Source organism: Nicotiana tomentosiformis, chromosome 4 (genome assembly GCF_000390325.3).
Source record: "Nicotiana tomentosiformis chromosome 4, ASM39032v3, whole genome shotgun sequence".
Lineage (NCBI taxonomy): Eukaryota > Viridiplantae > Streptophyta > Magnoliopsida > Solanales > Solanaceae > Nicotiana > Nicotiana tomentosiformis.
Genome location: NC_090815.1, coordinates 63,021,747 through 63,043,252, shown reverse-complemented (window position 1 = coordinate 63,043,252; position 21,506 = coordinate 63,021,747). Strand labels below are relative to the sequence as shown.

Here is a 21,506-nt window from a genome sequence, read left to right as displayed (position 1 = left end):
TATTATTTGTAAATGCCCATGTAGCATCCTAATTATAGATGTAGTCGACAACACACCGATAATAAGGACTCTACAAGACACGGCTCCGAGACATCCTAGGACACTTTAAAACCTTAGGCTCTGATACCAAGTTTGTCATGCCCCCAAAACCGAGGAGCGCGACCGACGCTCAACCGAGTGAACCCGACCGAGCAAGCCTGTTAGATTTCATTCTACCTAAACTCATCCACAAATGGAGATAATACATATTTTTATTAATTAGACAAAATGGGGTTCACGTCTACAATACCAATTCATTTCCAATAGCTTCATCATTTTTAAAGTCTTAATGGACAAGTAATACAACCACAACATAATATATTTTGTCTTCCCCAGCACCAATACACAACCCAAACTATGTCTATGGAGCCTCTACAGATAAAGAAGAGTACAATGATAATGCCGGCAATAAGGCCCCGGCTATACCTCAACCATAATACATAAGGAACAAAAGATACATGACCCCGGGATGAAGTGGGGCTCACCAAGTCAGCTGGGAAGAAGATGTACTGCTATCATTGATCAATGTCTCCTGCTGTGGAACCACCTACAAACATTTAAGGATGCAGCACCCCCGGCAAAAGAGACGTTAGTACCGTCGAATAGTACTAGTATGAAAACTAAACACCAATTTAAGAATTTAGAAATACAAGATAATTATGATAAATCAGTGCGACAATAGAATAATATAGATAATCGTCTCAACCATAGCAAGCTTATTAAAAGCTATCAACAACATTTATAGGATTTAAGATGAGATACTATGTAACCATCTTCACACAAAGCAGCCCCGCCGCCTAACCTGATGTATGCAGGTGGAGGTGTACGTACAATACCACAACTCTAATCAAGCGGCCCTGCCGCCTCACCTCAATGTATGTGGGTGGATATATAACCACAGTACCAAGAACCTACACAAAGTGGCTATGCCGCCTCACCCCAATGTATGCGGGTGAAAATGCATCAACGATACCAATACCAACACAAAGAGGCTATGCCGCCTCACCCGAATGTATGCGGGTAGTGGTGCCACAACAATACCAAAACTATACACAAAGCGGTCGTACCGCCTCACCCCAATGTAAGCGGGTGGAGGTGCAGTCCCACAATACCATAATCCCTACACAAAGCGATCATGCCGCCTCACCCCAATATATATGCGGGTGGAGGTGTGTCACAATCACAATCTCTATACCATAATCCCCACATAAAGCAGTCATGCCGCATCACCCCAATGTATGCGGGTGGAGGTGTATCACAATCGCAATCTCTACACAACTTTGCATAATAACTTTCACATAAATCACGACTAGAAATTATAATATGTGGATCCTCAATTTATAATGCAATATGATAAGAGCATTTGAAATACAAATTGAACATATATCTTCATCACAAAACTTATCGGAATACTCGATTTATAATCAACATCTCGGAACTTACAAGGATAATGAGAATTCCAATTCTTAAAGAAGAGTTTAGCCAACATACCTCAATTGAGCTTTCTTAAACTCTAAAACGTTCCGGAATTCTTAGCAACTTCAATCTATTTTAGAAATATACTAAATTGAACCACAATTAGGAAGATGATTATGGTTCTAGCTCATTTGAGCATTTTAACAAACACTAGGTGTGCATTAAGGTTTCAAGGCCCTTTTTATGGAGGATTCCATCATCCCACAACCCAATATTTATCATTTTTAGCTCAACAATCTTCCTACATCCTTTGATAACACATGCATGTAAAATAACCAATCCTCTTGCCCAGAAATTATCTTGCTTATTATCTATTTCTACACAAAATTCAAAATTGAGGGTTAGGGTGTAGAACCTTACCTCTAGGATGAAGACCTAGTGAGTTTCCCTTTTTAATCTTCCAAAACTTGGGCAAGAATTGAAGGACAAATATTGGAGAATACCTTCTCACTCTAGGGAACCCTCTCTCATTCTAAAATATTAGATAATAGCTCAAAAATGACCCAAAGAGTGTATTTAATAAAATAGGGCCGGGTTTTAAAAATCCTTTAATGGAGCTCCGGAACAAGGTGTGCGATCGCATAACCGATATGCGGACCGAATATCGGTCGCATAGTTGGTTACAAAATAGCCAAAGAATTGTCTGTGTATGCGGTCACTATGCGGTCCGCATAACTGTTATGCGGTATCATAATGCACCGCATAACAGTTATGCGGTCGCATAGTCGACCGCATAGTTGCTTCCAATTGGCCCAATTAACTGCCTCACTTTGCGGCCATTATGCGGTCCGCAGAGTGATTCTGCGGTCGCATAATGGACCGCATAAATGCACTTTTCCGCCGAAAATTTTTCTTTACTTTTCAGTGCATTGTTCAACCCAAAAAGTTCGAGCCGCGGCTTCTCCATGAAACATTATTTTCTTTGCAAAATTTACCGGGCTTACCACTTAAGTACTTCGAAATTTTCCGGGGTATTACAACTCTGACCTGATTCCGAATATAACCAAACTTCAACGCTCTACTAGCACATGAACACCCTCTCAAAGAAGCAGCCAACTGAATCCTTTTCCTTGTACATGACATCCACAAGAAGCATAAACTCTAAGTCTTCCCAAAACCTGTAGATGAATCGATAAGGCATAATATAGTGTACATTTATCAATTTCTTTGCTCGAATTACCCATGATGTTTTCTTTCCTTAGTCATAATAACCCACCAATACACCGATAACCAAAAACCGCACAAGCAGACAACCACGTGATCCATTCATAGATGGTGGGGCTCCCCCACTTAGCTTTAAGCTACAATTATATAAACCTAGAACCCGCAAGGATTTCTCCTTCTCAATTACCATGATCTCGCACCGTCAACCCGCCAAATATCTTGTAGATTCTTATTAAACTTTTCATGAACATTCTGAATTATCAGCCATAATCGCGTACTCGACCTCCTGCCGAGTAGTAAGTAGAATTCTTCGTAGAAAGTTCATCAACCTCACGCAACCGCCAATCTGTTCACAGGAGATAACCCACCTGTGGAAATTCCATACCGACATCTTCCAACGGCGCTGCATTGGGTACAACTACCACGAATCCAGTAAACCCTCCTGAGCCTATGCTCGTCCACCAGTTGTAGAAGTTTTTTCACTCCCCATCGACATCAACTGAAAATCTGACAATACATTTAAAACCCGGAGTCATGTTGCATCCAAAAACGATAATCAAGTCTTCACACCCCTCTTCATTTCAAGCAAACTCCTCTTTGCCATATTCCATCTCCCTCGGTACATTAGCCACCATCCTAAATAAAATTCGTAGACCAAATCACCTTCCATCACGATTCCGCAAATCGCCCTAAACTTTCTCAAGATACGTGGCTATCCCACCACAGAATCTACACGCTACTCTGTCACTCCCACTTCGGTTAACCCATCTCCTTAAGCAACTTCTCGACCTCTGTTGTGCGTACTTGACCTGCTAGCAATTCAATCACTGTGAGACACCTCCCACCATTTCCTTCCTTGTCCTTCACTGCCCCAATACCACCTCAAATCGAAATCCATCTTTGTAGCACCCGAACTAATATATTGCTACCAACTCTAAACCTCGTCACAGATCATCTTTCTCGAGCCATCAACATTAGAAACACCGATTCAGTTCTGAAACCGCTACACACCACCATCTTTGACAACCGCTTCTAAGGCACCATTTCATAACACCCTGCCCCGAAGGCAAATCAAGAAGACCATAACACCGACGAACCTTAATGCGTTCAACAAGGACGATGACACCACATCATGAATGAGAATTCCACCGTGCTCGAAAATATCAAGTCTCATTACTCCATCAACCAAAGTCTGGACATCTATAGTCCAATTGCCTTTCCTCCGCTGGAACTAAATACCGAACCTCTAAATCATGCAATGAGAAATCCTCCTTTCAAGTCATTCACTGCCTCGACACATAAACAAGCACCCTACCATAACACCAACACTGTGCGATAACAATGCATGAACATCATAGCAATCTGTGCATAGCCTCAAAATCATAGGAAATACAGATACTGAGCTGAATGACAGAACATCCTTCCACAAGGCGATGATGATAGCCTGCCCGAATACGCAGGAAAAAAAACATCCTGTACCACGTCTGCAGTACCACTACAACTCCTCGATGTCCCATTGATAACAAGCGTTTCATGTCGCACAAGATTGAGTAGGAAGGAAATAAAAGCATAAGCCTCAAAGGAATCAAATCGCACGATGAGGAATCAAGAAAGGAAGTGCTCCTAATGGCTCTGTAGCCTCTCGAAGTTAAGTACAGGCATCTCCGTACCGATCCGCAAGACTCTACTAGACTTGCCCATGACTCGTGAGACGCAAGTGAACCTAACACTCTAATACTAAGTTGTCACGACCCAAAATCTACTATAGGTCGCAATGGCGCCTAACACCGCCGTCAGGCAAGCCAACGGTGATTGATCGACTTGTTTACTCATTTTATTACTTTGAAATCATAATTTTCATTAATTAAATAGTATAAAATAGAATTTACAGGGTAAATGATAATATTTACACGAACAACAATAATAAACAACTTGTAGGAACCCCCAAAACCCGTGCATGAGCATTAACTAGAAAATATAATAAAATACAACATCTATCTGGAATACAAGTTAGACAGGAGAATATAAATAACTTTGATGGAGACTCTGTATGCTGCGGATCGTAACATGGAATGCAGCTCACCGTAAAGTCCCCGCAAATGTTGCGCCTCTGCGCCCAGAGGACCACCAGAAATATATATTACCTGCACAATAAGTGCAGCAAGTGTAGCATGAGTACGTAAATCAACGCGTACCCAGTAAGTATCTAGACTAACCCCAGAGAAGTAGTGAAGAGGGGTCGACATCGACACTTACTAGTGGCCCAATAAGACAAATACAATAGAAGTAAACAGATGTGAGGCAGAGTAAATACACGGAATAACAAGTATAATATGTGGTACAATCCTCCTCTCAACAATAAACTTGAGCTCTCAATTAGCAGTTACCTCCTCAACCGGAGTATATATATAATGGGCCTCACCAGATAGGTCGTCACAGTTCAAATCAGGAAAAACTCACAGATACACTGGCTTTTTGTCAAATATTTACGCACGATTCCATAAGAGTATTTTATAAAAATGCCGAGGCATACGACCTGATCCTATCATAATATGTGCACTACCGAGGGTCGAACGACACGAACCATGAATACATCTATTATATTGCCGAGGCGAACGGCCCACTCCCATGAGAGTGTGATACATAATCTTGGGGAGCTGAATGGCCCGATCCCATCATAATGTGCGCACTGCCGAGGGTCGAACGACACAAATCATAAATGTATCTATTATGCTGCCGAGGCGAACGGCCCAATCCCATTAGAATAAGAAACTTTAACGGGTCCTTGACCCCACTCACGAATAAACATGTGAGTTATAGATTTTAAGGAAAACCTTTCGAGGAAAACGCATAGCACGGGAGAAATTCGTAAGAGGAGTATAATTATTCTGCAGCTAATCATGCAACCCGTCAAATCTCTACAATAGCAAGTCTATCACTCTACGCAAGTCTAGTCTCAAGTTGTAACGTAAAATAAACGAATTTAATAGGCAATGGGCAGCTCAAATAGTACAGTTATAGTATAGCGGGAACCTAAGTCTACCCGGACATAACATGAATCTAGCTACGTACGGACTCTCGTCACCTCGTGCGTACGTAGCCCTTGCAACAAGTAGCACATATCAAATACATCACCAAGGGGTAGTTTCCCCCTCACAGAGTTAGACATGAGACTTATCTCGCTCTGAAGTTCCATAACCGGCTTCAACGCCACTCTAACACCCCAAATCGATGCCCGTTGCTCCAAAACTAGTCAAACAATGTGCAAACCAATAAAAATATACTCTAATACTCATAATAAATCAATTCATAACAATTCTCAACTCCGCTCAAAAAGTCAATAAAGTCAACCCTCAGACCCACGTGCCCGGATTCCATAACACTACGAACTCAAATATATGATTTATTTCCAATTCCATGTTCAATTTCGTGGTAAAAATCCAAAAATATCAAATTCTAGGTTTTTCTCTTAAAATCCCACAATTTCCATAAATATTCATATTTTAACCCACATATAAACCATGTATTTAACTCACAAGGTGTAGAAATCACTTACCTAAAATTTGATGATGAAAATGGCACTCCAAAATCGCCCCAAAGTCGGTTCCCATGGAAGGAATGAGGTGACAATGAGTCAAACCTCTGAAATATAGCTTATGCCCAGGTATTAACCCTTTGCAATCGCGAAAAATTCTTTGCGAGCGCAAAGCACAACTTTTCTCAGCTCAAAATTGCCCTTCGCGATCGCGGAAAACCAATCGCGATCGCGAAGAGCAAGCTGCCCAACTCCTCCAGACAGCCTCGAGTATAATAGTCATAACCTTTTGTACAAAACTCCAAATTCCAAATGGTTTGACATTCTAAAAACTAGACACCAAGGTCTACAACTTTCATTTTTGTATCATCTCCAAATTCCTTACAGATTGCAAAATATAAGCTTCCAAAATGAGCCCTGTGCAGCAGAAATTTCTTCTTCGCGAACGCAAATCTGCCTCTGCGAACGCGATTCACAGACTCTTTTCTCCCATTTTCCTCTTCGCGAATGCAACCCTTTCCTTGCAAACGCGAAGAAAGGCACACCAGACCTCAGAAAATAGCAGCTCAACATGGCGAAATGACTCGTAGACCCTCCGAAACACACCCGAGGCCCTGTCCAATCACACCAACAAGTCCCAATACTTGACACAAACCTGCTTGAGGCCTCAAATCACACCAAACTACATCAAAACTATGAATCGACGATCAAAATCTTTCTTTAAACTTTTAAACTTTCAAACTTTGACGAACGCGTCTAATTCATACTTAAACATTCCGAAATGACGCCAAACTTTACGCACAAGTCATAAATCATGATACGAACCTATTCCAAGGCTCGGAACCCCAAACGGACATCTATAACACCAAAGTCCACCTCAAACCAAATTTAAAAAATTCTAAAACCTTCAAAATGCCAACTTTCCATAATAAGCGTCGAAATGCTCCCGAGCGACCCGATACTCAACCCGAACATACGCCCAAGTCCGAAATTATCATACGAACCTATTGGAACCTTCAAATCCCGATTCCGAGGTCGTTTACTCAAAAGTCAAACCATAGTCAACTCTTTCAACTTAAAGCTTCCGAATTTAGAATCTTCCATCCGAATCAACTCCGAACTTCACAAAATTTAATTCCGACCACACGTACAAGTCATAATATCTGATGTGAAGCTACTCAAGGCCTCAAACCGGCGAACAAAGCGCTAAAGCTCAAAACGACCGGTCAGGTCATTACAGTACGTGAGAGTACGTCGTAAGTCAATTGATATAAGCTCAGAAATGAGATCATCTTTGAAAGTACATAAAGTAAGTTAATCATGTTAACTTGGAGGTTATAAATATTTAAGATCATGAACTGCATGTACCAAGAGGGTTGGAAGACTTAGAAGCTAAACGAATTGAAGAAAATAAGTTTCGTCGAAAGTTGATAAGTTGGGAATGTTATAACATGTACTTATGGGGTGACACTAGGGTACTCAAAATGATAAGGATATTATATTATGAGTTATTTTAGTCTTATGATAGTCGCGTATTATGTTTTGAAGTCAAGCGAGTTGTGGAACAAAAGTTGGCAAAGATCATCAGAAGTTACATTCATAAATATGCTGAAAATTAGGTCAAATGTAGCTGAGCGTTTATCCCAATGCACTTGGAATTACGGGATGATCTACCTATCTAATTGAAGATCTATGAGTCTAGTTTCTAACGGATTAAACTGTTCATTAATACAATATTGTAGTAGAGAGATATTCGTATTTTTGCGAGAGTGCGCAGACTGGTAGGTGACAAGTAGGTGCATCACCTACTTGCCAAAATGAGAGGCCTCAATTAAAACTCCTAAAGTCGGCCAAGAGGGGACTTTTAAGGACTTATTAACTCATTCCTTTCACTCATTTCTCAGACCAACAAAATCAGATTGAACCCTTGCAACTCCTCCCCAAAAATCCCACACAAACCCTAGGTAATTTCGGGTGATACAATGTGATTCTAGTGGCGAAAACCCCGTACACCTTGCTAGTTTCTCTTTCTCCTTCTTGTAGCTGCGTTGGGGGACTGGTTTTTGATGAATAAGGACTAGGTTTCGTGAGTTCTACTCAGTCCAAGGTAAATTTATGCTTCTCCTTCCATTATCTATGCTTGTACGAGTTGTAACTCGATCGTAAAGACTAGACCTAGCGAGTTTCGATAGAGTAGTATGCTGTTTGTTGTTGCATCACTGTTGGCTGGTTGTGAACTTATTTTTAAGTTGAATTCATGGCTGGTTTATAGTATAAGAGGCTTAATTATGTATTATTGGTTGTGTTGCTCAATTTGAAATAAAAGACAAGTCAAAATGTGTTTTAGTAAGCTGAAAAATCAGTTTTGAGTTGCTGAACTTGTGGGACTGTTTTGGGGGCTGTTTCGTGTTGCTATTATGTTGTCTCTTTTGCTACTGTTTTTATGGAGTTTGGGAGGAGAAAAGGTGTGGAGAAACACCACATAATGGCAGGGTGGTTGGCTGGTCGTTCGTCGTTACATTTTCGAGTTGTTTGACACTACTAGGGTTACGTTTTGTGTATAAACTGATTGGGATGTGTGGGCTGTCTTGTGATATTTTGTGATGTATATAAGGTTGGAAAATAATGTATACATGTTGTTATTATTGTGTTCTTGTTGTTGTTGGTGTTATGTCGAATTGGGAGGAAGTAAAGATTATAGGGGAGATGCTGCCCGTTTTATTATAAAATAAGCTTGTTGTTTGTTGTGCGATAGTTGTACTTTCCATAACTTGATGATAGTATTGTTATCGTTGTTGTAGATTAAGGTGCAACGAGACGCGTTTAACATGGTTATTGGACAGATTGTGATAAGGTATGTTAAGACTAAACCTTTTCTTCATTTTGGCATGATCCCGTAACTACATGTATTTGATAACGAAACATAAAGAGAAGTTCATATTCCTGAATTTATGTACATTATCCTAGTCTCATAAGTTATCATATTCTCGCTTATCGGGACTTTATATTCAGTTAAGTATTGACTTCTTCCCGTCAAGAGAGCAGAGGGTAATATATATATATATATATATATATATATATATATATATATATATATATATATATATATAGTATTACAATATTTTCACCACCATCGAGCTATAATCGGTGGGCAGGCCCCTATTGGGTAATATTACAGTATTTTCACTACCATCGAGCTATAATCGGTGGGCAGGCCCCTATTGGGCAACCTCTGATCAGATGGTAAGTTATATACCGAGTCTACTGTGGTCGAGCGCCTATGAGCGAGCCCAGAATGGCCGAAATACAGAGCCTAGTATGGCCGAGCGTCGAGCCTACTACGGCAGAGCAGTTATATGTACCGAGCCTTATAGGGCCGGACAACTATTTTTACTTACTATATTGAGAGAGTTGAGTCAGTATCAACAGGTAAGCATATCTTTAGATCATCTTTGACTCCCAGTTACTTTCAGTTATTATATTATCAGTTCAGTTTCAGCTTTCGGTTATTCTGTTGCCTTACATACTCGGTACATTATTTCGTACTGACGTCCCTTTTTGCTGGGGATGCTGCATTTCATGCCTGCAGGTCCTGATAGACAGCTGGATAGACCTTCATAGTAGATAGAGTCAAACATCAGCTCGGTTGGTAAACTGTACTTCCTCGGAGTTACCAGGTCTAGACCTTGGAGTCCATTTTATATATACAGGTTTGATGGGTAGGTCGAGGCCCTGTCTCGACCATGATACAGTTCAGCTATCTTTAGAGGCTTGTAGACGAATCCTGTATAATTTGTATATCAGTAGATGTTCATGGCGGCCTCGTCAGCCTGCACAGTTATTTATATATACATATATGAGCTTTTGGGTATGTTTACCCTTCAAATGAGAGACGATATTTTCAGATGATTCAGAATATGGTCTCATCGGACTAAGTTGAGGGTTACCCCTCCAGAGTTCACAGTTACAGAGTGGTACACTCGGACCGAGTATGGCATCGGGTGCCGGTCACGCCTTTTCAGGTTTGGGGAGTCACAACTCCTTTCAAGGATGCATCACATGCATATGTTCCTTCACCAACATTGCTTCTCCGCTAATTTTCGGACTTTTAACAGGTAGCTTAGTCTTTTTTTCCTTTCAGTTCTCTGTTGTCATTTTTATACTTAGTAGTATGTTAAGTCAGTATCTAGAGAAGCATTAGGTAACTTAATTACTTTAATACTGATGCAAAGTACTGGAGAGTAAAATATAGGAACTTGAGGAGACATATATAAGGTATAATGTATATGGTTTAGAATATAGAAACCAGTTAAAGAAATCTACTATAGACTATATTCAGCTATAAAGTCAGAAGCTTCTATTTTAAATCAGAAGTCAATAGGAATTGGTTAACAACTCTAACACAGTTTTCTTTCAGAATGACAAAAAGAATAGGACCAGGAAAACGAACATCCACATATAAAATGTATAGGGTTAATTCAAGCACTTCAATGTATCACGAAACAAACATAAGTGAAATTTGAATCAAAATACTCACCGATGAATGTGACGTTGGCTGTAACGTGAAAAACCGCCACTACCCCAGTTAAAGAAAGTTTTATCTTAGCAGCTTTTATTTAGAAAAACGCAGCTTGCACAAGTAACTTTGCAATCAAAAATCTCACACCATATACAAATAGAAGAAAAATGGAGAAACTCAAAAAGAGTGAATAACCAGTAGATAAAGGACACAATCTTCGCGTTTAAATAACAAATTTTTACACCAAAACCCCCATTAATACAGCTAAACTCAGAACAAAACCAAAATCAGAAATTAAGGACATGCACCTAGGTATTTCTTTCCAAACATGCATATAAAAATCAAATAAAATACCAGACATGCATGTAGAAAATCTTGCAAGAAATTATTTAAAAGAACAGAGAAACCAACATCAAACAAAAAATAGACAAAAAGTTCATAGAAATCTAAAAGTGAAAGCCAGAAGTGGGAACACAACGCAAGAAATAAAGAAACATGGAAGAAAATTTACCTGACTTCACAAACACAGTAGATGCTAGAAGATTGTAGCAAGCATAAAGTAAACTCAGAAGAAAACAAAAACAGAATTCATGAACGAAATATAAAGATAAAAAGAGAAGAAAATTCAAACATATAGATCCAGAGAAGCCCAGAAGAATTGAACCACTCACCTAAAGAAAGATGACATCCTGAACTTCTCATTCAACTGTTGAAGTAGCAAAGCATAAAGGAAATAGCAGAATAGCGAAAGAGAGAGAAAAGGAGATTTTGTAATTTTAAAAGTTATGTAAGCACGATGATTGACATACTCGTGGATCATGGCATAGCAAGCTCCCTTATTTTACTCCCAGAGACACAAAATTGTTCAAGTTGCACCTGCTTTCCAATACAAAAGAAAATTAGAAAGAAGAAAAGAGTTCAAGGGCATAAACAGATAATGCATTGAGTGTTACATATTCCTGAGAACTTATGAATAAGAATGCTACGAAGCTTGAAACTCTAGGCAACTGAAGGATATTAGAGGTGTTTTCTATCTTGCATTATGACGTTTGGCTATAATTATATATTTTTAGTGCATTACTTACCTTACATTTAGGTGCTTTAATACTAAATTATAATATATTTGTGCTTAATTGAGTGTATTTTATGTGTAGGTACTTTGGAGATGAAATTGGGAGCGAACTAAAAAATTTATGTGTATTTTATGCACTACAAGAATGGCTCGTGATTATTTGATGATGGAAAATATTATGATGTCATGATTTGATGATTGAAGACATAATGATGGGGTGATAATTAAAAAAAAAAAAAAGAGAACTAAGAGTTGAAAAGCCTAAAAGAAACGAGAAAGTTAGGCAAACGTTTGGCAGCAAAATTGAAAACGAAACAACAGCAGGCGACTCGAGAGAAATTCCGCGCGTTTGAGATCGCTAGCGCTGTTTGACGCGAGGTTCGTCGCACGTTTTGCGTGGCGACACGTGGTCCGGGTCTCAAGTCTATTTTGTCTCCTTTTTGGTTTTGGACTTGCTTATTTCGTCTAAGTTTTTTCCCTACACATATAAATAGTCATTAAACACCATTTTTTAAGGGAGAAACCGATTTTGGACAGACTTTAGACGAAGGGAGAGCACGGAGACGCCGTGAAGGCCGGAATTCATTAGATTCCATCTTTTTTCCATCAAACTTAGTAATCTTTACTTTTTCTTGATGATTTGTTGTTTTGCTACTATGTCTATGTAGAGCTAAACTTTACGTTTTAGGGTTGTGGTTGTCATGAATATTGAAGTTTATTAATTATATTGCCGTTAATTCGATTTATCATCTTTGGTTGTTTCTCTAATTCTGTGCATAATTTTTTAATTGTTTGACCAGCAATTGAGTTCTATTTACTATCTATGCTATGCTTGGAAAATCCGTACTTAAATTAGAGTAGAATTGGAGAGAGCTTGTTTCTGAACCCGTGGCTCGAGGAAAGATTTCGTGGTTAGGATAAGAATATACCTAAGAGTCTTGCTTAGTTGAATACTATATTATATTCATTCATGATAGATTCAAGACCATAGGAATACAGGGTTGATATATTATGGATAGACGGATAGCATTGTGGGAACATGCTATTTATATAAACGATCCGGTCAATTAGCAATGATAGATAATTTGGATTAACAGGTATAATTACGAACTCAATAGGATTGATAAACCGACCACAACCCTGGAATCTATATCTCCCTTGGTTACATGTTTAAATTTCGCAATAGTAGTTGTAATAGAAAAGTTAAACTTTAGATCATCTTGGACAGTAAATTGATTTTATATTGCTTAGTTAACGGTTAATCTAAGCCTCTCTGGGTTTGACATCCGACTTTCGAGTCACTTTATTACTTGACGGCCACGTATACTTGCGTGTACTTGGGGAACCAACAAGTTTTTGGCGCCGTTGCCGGGGACTTAGTTATTGATTGTTTATCTAAGTTAAACTTTTAATTGATTTTTGTTCAAGTTTTTAATTTTCTTATTTAGTTATTTTTCTAGATTAGACTTTTACTTTTATATTTATAGGTTTTGTTTATTTTTTTCTTTTTGTAAATTTTTTTATTTTTATAACAGTTTGATCTTTCTCTTAGTGTGTTCATTGTTCTCTCAACATGATATCTGGGGATGAAATATCCGGAGGTAAGGTTATTGATGAAGACGCTTGGTTGACGGAAGATTTTTATGGCCCGTCTTTTGGGGCTTGTCATGACCTGAACTCTGGAAGGTCTGAATTTGAATATGGGAGTAAAGCTTGGTATTGGAACGAATATTCACGATTAAGGAAATATGAGGAACGACGTTATCTTCTAACAAAGTTGGTGAATGACTAGTCGAAGGAGAGAGTTGATCTTGCACAAAAATTTGACAAGTTTGGCTTGGCTTTGCACAACTTGGATGCAGATTTGAGTGCAAAGGTTGATGCGTTCAACGCCCAACAATTTAATGATGAGTTGTGTGAAACTGAAAAAAATCTTCTAGACCAAATTGAGGAGCTAAAACGAGAATACCAAGCATTAGACCATATTTTTCTTGAGGATGCCAATGCTGAGATGAGTGTTCTAGAGTCATGTGAGGAAGTAGATAATATTATATTTGAAGACTCCAATGTGTGTACATATGAGAATATAAAGAGTAATACAATTCTAGAGTTGGGGCGTATTGGTCCTCATTCCATATATTTTTCAACATTGTGTTTGGATGATGACATGGAAATCGAGTCATCTGAGCCTTTGGAGGAGCCAATGGACGAGGAACGGGGTGCCTATGTTCTTGAATGTGTTGTGTCAAAAAGCAAAAATTACATTCCTCATCTAAAGGTCAAGAGGTGTAGAGCAAAAATTTTATTGCTTGGCCTGGTTTACTTTGTAGCCCCACCGAAGGAGCATAGCCACAGACTGGATGCCTTGTTAGGGGTACAATTCATAAGTTCAAGGTGGAGACAAAAAGTGCTACAAGTCGTGCCGCGACGTTAAATCGGGCGCTTGTTGGGAGGCAACCCAGTTTTACTGCTTTTTTTTATTTTTATTTTTATCTTATTATTGTTGTAGTGTCTGTTTTTGTTTTGTAGGATTATAAGCATAGGAGGAAAAGCCATTGGAAGAGTGCAAAAGTGAGCTAGATGGTGAGAACAAAGTGTGGGGTGACCACACAAAGGACCATGTCTGGGGGAAGTCTGAGTACCCGTGAGCCGCTATTACTTCAGCCTTTGGCCTTTCAGGGAGTTTCTTGTCCTCCCTCGTTATTGTTTTGCTTTATTTGTGCATTGGGTACACTGCACTCCTTTAAGTGTGAGGTGGGAGAATTCCTCAAAATATGTAGTAGTATGTTAGAAAATGTTAACTTCTTATTTTGATTTTAGCTTCGTATTTTTGTTTTCGTAGTTGTGTAGTATTTTAGTAGCTTAATTTATTTTTTTTAAATGTGGAAAAACAAAATCGAAAAGGTAGAAAAACTGGACTTTTCCCGACGATGGATCTCCTAGACAGTTTTCTTGAGGGATTAAAGTCTAAACAAAAATCCAAAAATATGTCTTTTAGCTTTCTTTAGGTAGTAATAATCCCCTGTAGTTTTTCTTTGTGCCTCGATTCTTTTCCATGGGATGTAGTTTGAACCGGGTAGTATTTTTTCCTTTTATTTTTTTTTATTTTTTAGAGCAGATTAGAAATTAAGGAATAAATGGAGGAAGAAAGATGAGATTCCTAGGCGCCCTTGACTTGGTTGATAGTAGCATATTTAGGCTTTGGCATGCGTAGTATCTTCCCTATGTGCTAAAAGTGCTTATGATGCCTTGGTTATATGGATAGCATGTTTTGTGACGCCTATGTCTTATTTTCTTGACTTATGTTCACTTTATGCTTAATGCTTAACATCTCGTGGCTCCGTGAATACTTGCATTAGTTTGAGAGTCGGAATGAAACCGTCCTTAGTGAGTCATGTGCCATGTGTGGTGAGATTTTTGTGTAGTCTATGTATTGTAATTGTGTCTAGAACTTGCCCGGTATGTGAGTCGAAGCGAAATTTTAGGTGATACTCGGTTTGAAAAATGATTTTAGGCTATCTTTATTTTTTTTTAGTTTAATACTTATCACAAATAAAATATATCCCTAGTTAACCATTTTGAGCTTATAGACTTTTATTTGGCTCCCACATTACAAGCCTAAACCTCTTTTATTCTAAATTGACATTGTTTTGATCCTTTTACCTCTTAAAACACTTTAATTGTGAGATGAGTGCTAAAAGGAGTAAAAAGGGACTAAGTATGGGGTGACTTTTGAGTGGAACCAGTGAAAGGTGCACTTGTTTTGTAAAAGAATACACCACTAGTAGAAATTACAAAAGAGAAAGAAAAAAAAAATTAGATGAATAAACTGATATTTTGTTCTTCCTAGTGGGAATGAATTAAAGTAGTGCTTAAAGAAAGAGGTAACGTTGTTAGGGATGATTTTAGTTGTGAAATTAAAATTGCGATTGAAGAATTTGCGCTTACAGTTGATTATGTGATGTGTTAAAGTGCCTAGGAGGGTTAGCCACTATTCCTAAATATATTCTTCCCGTCCCTTAGCCCACATTACAACCATAAAAAAGTCCTAATTGATTTTAGACTGAGTGAACCTACATTAGTAGAGATTTACATTAAGGGCAAGCCTATGGTGCCAATTGCATGCATGTGACTTCTTTTGTGAGAGAGAGATTTTCTTTGATATATATGAGTCCTTAAAATATATTTGAGCATTTGATTTGAATGTATGGATTCAACTTACTCTCTTGTTCTTGTTGTAAGGGCACATGGTTTCATAAGGGATAGGTAAGGTTATTAAACTTCTCTCTATGGTATTGTTGGGTGTTCAAGCCATGAGTGCATTGTGACATTGAGTTGGTTTTTGAGGCTAGGACTGTTAGGAGCATGTTGTCTTTGTTGTGAATATTAGTGAAGTATGGCATAAGAAAAGGGAAGTGTATGTGATTGCACATGCTAAAGTTTAATTGTTGTTATAAACCATGTCATTGGTGTAGTGTGCCTCAATTGTGTAAAAACAAAGTGCTCAAGGATAGTGTGAATTGTTGGTTGACTCGAGGACGAGCAACGTTTAAGTGTGAGATAGTGATGTTTGGCTATAATTATATATTTTTAGTGCATTACTTACGTTACATTTAGGTGCTTTAATGCTAAATTATACTATATTTATGCTTAATTGAATGTATTTTATGTGTAGGTACTTTGAAGATGAAATTGGGAGCGAACTAAAAAATTTATGTGTATTTTATGCACTACAAGAATGGCTCGTGATTATTTGATGATGGGAAATATTATGATGTCATGATTTGATGATTGAAGACATAATGATGGGGTGATAATAATAAAAAAAAGAGAACTAAGAGTTGAAAAGCAAAGAAAAGAAACGAGAAAGTTAGGAAAAAGTTTGGCATCAAAATTGAAAATGAAACAGTGACAGGCGACGCGAGAGAAATTCCGCGCGTTTGAGATCGCTAGGCGCAGTTTGACGCGAGGTCCGTCGCGCGTTTTGCGTGGCGACGCGTGGTCCGGGTCTCAAGCCTATTTTGTCTCCTTTTTGGTTTTGGACTTGCTTATTTCGTCTAAGTTTTTTCCCTACATATATAAATAGTCATTAAACACCATTGTTTAAGGGAGAGGACAATTTTGGACAGACTTTAGACAAAGGGAGAGCACGGAGCCGCCGTGGAGGCCAGAATTCATCAAATTCCATCTTTCTTCCATCAAACTTAGTAATCTTTACTTTTTTTTGGATGATTTATTATTTTGCTACAATGTCTATGTAGAGATAAACTTCACGTTCTAGGGTTGTAGTTGTCATGAATATTGAAGTTTATTAATTATATTGCCGTTAATTCGATTTATCATCTTTGATTGTTTCTCTAATTCTGTGCATAATTTCTTAATTGTTTGGCCAGCAGTTGAGTTCTATTTACTATCTATGCTATGCTTGGGAAAGCCGTGCTTAGATTAGAGTAAAATTGGAGAGAGCTTGTTTCTAAACCCGTAGCTCGGAGAAAGATTTCGTGGTTAGGATAGGAATACCTAACAGTCTTGCTTAGTTGAATACCGTATTATATTCATTCATGATAGATTCAAGACCATAGGAATATAGGGTTGATATATTATGTATAGACAGATAGTATTGTAGGAACAAAATATTTATATAAACGATCCGGTCAACTAGCAATCATAGATAATTTGGATTAACAGGTGTAATTACGAACTCAATAGGATTGATAAACTGACCACAACCCTGGAATCTATATCTCCCTTGGGTTACGTGTTTAAATTTTGCAATAGTAGTTGTAATAGAAAAGTTAAACTTTAGATCATCTTGGACAGTAAATTAATTTAGGTTGCTTAGTTAACGGTTAATCTAAGTCTCTCTGGATTCGACATCCGACTTTCGAGTCACTTTATTACTTGACGGCCACGTATACTTACGTGTACTTGGGGAACCAACACATTCTTAACAAAAGTTTAATCAGTTAAGATGGTTCTCCTATTCTAGTGAATTTATATTTCAGAATATGACTGTAATCTAAAGAGGATCACAAACATGTTCCTATAATTTTTTTATGCTCAAAAATGGTAGAAAAAGGAAGTAGGAACACACAATGTCATTAATCTGGAAAGTCTAGCAATTAACTTTTCATTTCTGCCCTATCCGAGGAAATCTTAAATCTTTTAATGCCTTTGCAATTAAGACAGCACCCTCATCTTTCAATTCATTCTTTGCAAAGTTCAACTTGGTAAGAAATTATTTTGCAGTTATACAGGTGGCCAAAGCAAGAGCAGGTTTGATGGTGATGTCTTCTAGAACTTCAGGGATGAAACAAATTTATTAAGGTGGAGTCCTTATCCTCCCAAATTCAGGTGACTCGGCTGGATTTCAGTTAAGTTTGAAAAATAGAGTTGATATGACTTTGCTCAACACAATTTATGCTTCCTCAATAAATATCTTGTCATGCCAATCAAGCTCCTTTAAGTTGGTGCATACTTCAAATGAGAAATAGAGTATACAACACCCTTATCTTCATCAGATCCAATCATTGTAGATGAACACCTGAAATCCTCTAACATTGAAGAGTGCTTCACAAGTTTAGAGATAGCAACAACACCCTTATGTCCTTTCATGTTATTATAACTGAAGAGGCCGCAGTTTGCCAGTCGAGGGAATTAACAACTAAAACTAAAAATGTAGGTCTTTTTAGTTCTGTAAGGACAATTTACCCTGTTTATCTTACATATTTTGTTTTCTTTTTAATTTTTTGAAGAATTTAGTTGGCCTGAGTATCAGTGTAGATCTATGTTTAAACATTGACCAAATAAAACTCACACATTTAAAGAAAGCTTTATGCCAAATAGAGGGAGAAATGCGAACAAAGAAACAATAAAGTTAAGAACAGTAGAAGAAAGGGGAGAAGAATTGAACTGACAATATCTATGGAATCTTAGATACTGTAAATGCAAACCAGTGATAAATCAAAAAAAATATTCATAAGTACGCAAGATACGAACCAGACAGGATGAAAGTAGAAACCAAATTAACATTCAAAAAAAAGTTATATGAAGCATGTTTAGGAGGTTATCATCCTGAAACCATTTCCTTATAAATGAAATACCAATGTATCTGAAACTCGTAATTACAATCCACTTATTACCAATTAACAAAAATCATGATAATTGATATAAAAAAATTAAAAGAGCCCATAAAAAGTTCCTATTAGTTTTCTCAGGAAGAAATATTCATTCATTACCTATCAATATAAGCCGCCCATAGATCACTATGAAGCAGCTACCTTGCAACCTTCACCCGTTTATTCCTCCTGCACTCCAAAAACCCCAACGTGTCTTTCAATTGCTTGGTCACATTGAATTCGTAAAACTCGAATTTAAAATCTTAGGTTAAAATATCAATTTTTCATAAAGTAAAAGAAATTACTCACATGAAATACTTCAGAAATCTGTAACATCAGACGGACCAAGAATACATATAGAAAAAGAATCGTGAAACAAAGCTCATAGTTTTTCAAGAACCAAAATGAAAAGAACAACAAAATTAAGAAGAGGGAAAAACCAGAGAAGAAGAAGAAGAAGAAGAAGAGAGTATTGAAGAAGAAGGAAATCAGCGAGATGGCTGATATTGAAGTCAAAAAATGGAAGTGGGAGATAAAAAAATAAAGACCAACACGTGTCAGGAAAATGAGGAGAATGAAATGGCTGATATTGAAGAGTGAAATAAAAAAAATGCACATGACGAACATTCATAATTACCACTTTACCCGTGTTCGTCCCATTTCACTCCCACTTCTATATAATAGTAATTTCTTAATGCTGAAATCTTTTAGTTTTGTTTGGTTTGGCGTTCCTTTTGGTGCATTTGTTTTTCAATGATATACTTGATTATTTATGGCAAAGGAAGTAACTTAGTATATATATATATATATATATATATATATATATATATATATATATATATATATATATAACAACAACAATCACCCAGTGAATTCCCATAAGTGGAGTCTGGAGAGGGTGGTGTGTACGCAGACCTTACCCCTACTCCGAAGAGTAGAGAGGCTGTTTTCGATAGATCCTCGGCTTAAGAAGACGAAAAGAAAAAATATATTAGTACCATCAATAGAAACCATAAGAATAATAGCAACATCATAAGAACTAGAAAATAGATGAAAAAATAATCTGGTACTATGAAAAACGGAAGGATAGTGTGAACACAATAATACTCGCTAGCAGCCTAAGACAATACCTAATCGGACTAGCCTCACACCCGGTACGAAATAGAAAAATGCTCAGCTACCTCCTAACCTACCACCCCAATTCTCAATCTCCACACCTTCTTATCAAGGGCCATGTTCTCAAAAATCTAAAGTCACGCCATGTACTACCTGATCATCCCTCTCCAATACTTCTTAGGCCGCCCTCTCCCTCTTCTCGAACCCGCCAAAGCCAACTGCTCACACCTCCTGACCGGGGCATTTGGGCTTCTCTTTTGCACGTGTTCGAACCATCTAAGCCTCGCTTTCCGCATCTTGTCATCCATAGGAGCCACACCCACATTCTCCCGAATATCTTCATTCCTAATCTTATCCATCCTAGTGTGCCTGCACATCCACCTCAATATCCTCATTTCTGCTACTTTCATCTTCTGGATATGTGAGTTCTTAACTGGCCAACACTCTACCCTATAAAACATAGCCGGTATAACCACCACTCTATAAAACTTACTTTTGAGTATCGGTGGTACTATCTTGTCACACAGGGCTCCAGATGTTAACCTCTATTTCATTTATCCTACCCCTATATAGTGTGTGATATCCTTGTCGATCTCCCTATCCCCCTAGATAACCGACCCAAGGTACTTGAAACTGCATCTCTTGGGGATGACCTGTGATCCAAGCCTCACGTCTAAGCCTGCTTCCCTCGACTCAGCGTTGAACTTCTGCTTCAGGTATTCTGTCTTAGTCTTACTCAACTTGAAACCCTTAGACTCAAGGGCTTGTCTCCAAACCTCCAGCCTCTCGTTAATGCTGCCTCGCATCTCATCAATAAGAATAATATCATCAGCGAACAACATACATCATGGGACCTCCCCTTGAATATGGTGTGTCAGTGCGTCTATCACCAGAGCAAATAAGAACGGGCTGAGCGCAGATCCTTGGTGTAATCCCATAACAACCGAAAAGTGCTCTGAATCGCCTCACACAGTCCTAACCCGAGTCTTAGCGCCATTATACATGTCCTTAATCGCTCTAGTGTAAGCAACCTGCACACCTTTGGCCTCCAATCATCTCCAAAGAACCTCCCTAGGGACCTTGTCATACGCTTTCTCCAGGTCAATAAACACCATGTGCAGATCCTGCTTCCTATCCTTGTGCTGTTCCACCAACTTCCTAATAAGGTGGATCACTTTCGTAGTCGAACGACCCGGCATGCACCCGAACTGATTGTCGGATATAGACACTGTCCTCCTCACCCTTACTTCCACCACCCTCTCCTTCACTTTCATAGTATGACTTAGTAACTTGATACCCCTATAGTTGTTGCAACTCTGGATATCACCTTTGTTCTTGTACAACGGTACCACCGTACTCCACCTCCACTCATCCGGCATCCTCTTCATTTTAACATTAAATAGCCCAGTCAGGCACTCCAAGCCTGCTCTATCCATATACCTCCGGAATTTTACTAGAATTTCGTAT

At 38.3% G+C, this 21,506-nt stretch overlaps 1 long non-coding RNA gene across 3 annotated transcripts; it reads right to left on the bottom strand.

Moving 5' to 3' along the window:
• Positions 1–460: 460 nt before the first annotated feature.
• LOC104091643 (uncharacterized) lies at positions 461–19,458 on the bottom strand. 3 transcript variants are annotated; one of them, XR_011415423.1, is made up of 4 exons: positions 19,233–19,458; positions 19,044–19,112; positions 4,763–11,609; positions 461–586 (listed from the first exon to the last, which is right to left on the bottom strand). It is a non-coding gene; the product is annotated as an uncharacterized lncRNA (long non-coding RNA). The 3 variants fall into 3 exon arrangements; XR_011415424.1 differs by lacking the exon at positions 461–586 and having other exon boundaries at positions 4,638–11,439; positions 11,543–11,609; positions 19,233–19,447; XR_685205.4 differs by lacking the exon at positions 461–586 and having other exon boundaries at positions 4,638–11,609; positions 19,233–19,443.
• Positions 19,459–21,506: the final 2,048 nt, after the last annotated feature.